The 1,989-nt window shown below is 52.1% G+C and overlaps 1 protein-coding gene across 4 annotated transcripts in view; it reads right to left on the reverse strand.

The window, feature by feature from the left end:
* Positions 1 to 1,989, reverse strand: part of LOC102773058 (hydroxyacid oxidase 2) — a 58,236-nt gene that overhangs the window by 42,928 nt on the left and 13,319 nt on the right. The gene's annotated exons all lie outside the window — the stretch shown is intronic.

Here is a 1,989-nt window from a genome sequence, read left to right on the forward strand (position 1 = left end):
CTGCCTCTCCCCCATCCCCTCTCCTGGTGCTTTGTTTTCTAAATGTCCCTCTTGTCTGTCCCCTCATCAATAAGTCCACTGCCTTAGAGTTGAGGCCCTGCCACACCTTATAAGATTATTTCAAAACATTTCTTATCTTTGTCTCGGCCTCCGGATTCACTCTACATCTTGTCTCCCTCCAGCGCTCAGGACTTTTCTAAAATGCAAGTCTGATCACACTCTTGTCTTTCAGGTGCCCACATCGTAGCATTCCTAGCTTCCCAGGACCTGGCCCTGTCTCACCAGCTTTGGTGTTTGGTGGCTTTCCCTGGTTGATTGAGTTGCTCTGAGCATTTCCTAAAGGTGTTGGAGGGCCATTTCATACCTCTGTGCCTTTCTGGGAGGAGACCCATCAGGGCGGGAGAATTGGGGGTGAACTAGTACTAATATCTGAGGGTTTCCAGAACTGGTGTCTGACTTGGGCGGGCCTGTGGTTGATATCAGGGAGAAGGCTGATGTTTCCCAGTTCCTTGGCTGGGTCACTGAACATGTTAATCTTGAGGCCAAGAAGACAACATATTACCTCCACTTTTCCCATCCCCACTCTGAACCCTGTAAACCTGGAGCCTGGTCCTTCCGAAAGATGAGGGGGCAGGGTTTGGGGTGAATCCCCCCAGGAGGGGCGAGGGCAGTGGGGACGGAGCCTCGGAGATGTTGAGGCTCGGGTTGCAGTGAGTCAGTGTGTAGAGCTCCTGCATGAGAGGGTTCCACTGGGTGGGGTGATAACCTGTAGGTCACAGCTCTGGGCCTCTCCCAGCAGGTGTCAGCGGCGTTAAAACAAGCCAAAGGCTGTGAGTAGAAACAGGATGGCTTGGACATCTTTAAAGGATGGGGATGAGCCCCAGGAACTAGGGCTTCAAACAACCAAACAGGCAACTCGTATAATGGACGAGGGGCCAAGCAGGCCAGAGGCAGTGTCGGGTGCTGGGACTCTTGGTGTGGGTAGTGATGGGGCAGAACTGGCCCAAGGGCATCGCCTGTGTCAGAATCTAGTCAAGTCAAAAAGAGAAGGAGCCCCACACACCTACCTCAGGGGCCAGGCAGAAAGACATCAAGTGGCAGACAGAAAACAGAGCTCTGGGAGGGGCAGTGGGTTGCAGATGGAGGTGAGGGGGAGGAGCTTGGAGCACAGCCACAGGGCTTTTTGTAGGCAACACACCATGTCCAGGGTGGGCAGGGAGCTACTGCGGCACTGAGCTGAGTTTGACAAAGTTCAACAACCACGTCTAATTTCTCTCCTTCCCGCCCAACCCTTCAAGGGCTCGGTAACTTCAGTTGAATGAATGAGTCACTGAGTTGATCCCACCACACTGCAAACGCTTATTTCCTACTCTGTGTGCAGAAAAGGGTTAACCCAGCAGCCTGAGAATGCCACCCTGAGAAAGGCCTGCTAGCAAGGTCGGCACTGGGCTGGAGGCTGGGAACTTGGATTTCAGGAGGGTTCCTATGATTCCCTGATAAGACAGGCTCGCTGTGTCTCAACTGTTTGTACAAATGATGTGGTTTATGCTGAACATTTGCTTCCCCTCGGAGAGTCTAGACCGCAGTGGTTCTCAAACTTCCTAATGCCGCGACCCTTTAATACAGTTCCTCATGTTGTGGTGACCCCCAACCATAAATTATTTTCGTTGCTACTTCATAACTGTAATTTTGCTACTGTTATGAATCGTCATGTAAATATCTGATATGCAGGATGTATTTTCATTGTTCGCGACCCACAGGTTGAGAACCACTGGTCTAGTGAGAGAATGCCTATAGGGCCAGCCCCAGCACTGAAAACACCCTGGGCTCTGGGCTCTGAAATGACCGGCAGACAACACTTCACAGGAGGGGCCACCACTTCCTGCTGCATGATTCCCCTGGGAAAGCACGCCTGGGAGCTGACACCTGGCTTCCTCCAGATTCTGCCCCAGAAGCCTTTTCTCTGCTCATTTCGCTGAGTACTCTTTC

Source organism: Myotis davidii, unplaced genomic scaffold (genome assembly GCF_000327345.1).
Source record: "Myotis davidii unplaced genomic scaffold, ASM32734v1 scaffold217, whole genome shotgun sequence".
In the NCBI taxonomy this organism is placed as follows: domain Eukaryota; kingdom Metazoa; phylum Chordata; class Mammalia; order Chiroptera; family Vespertilionidae; genus Myotis; species Myotis davidii.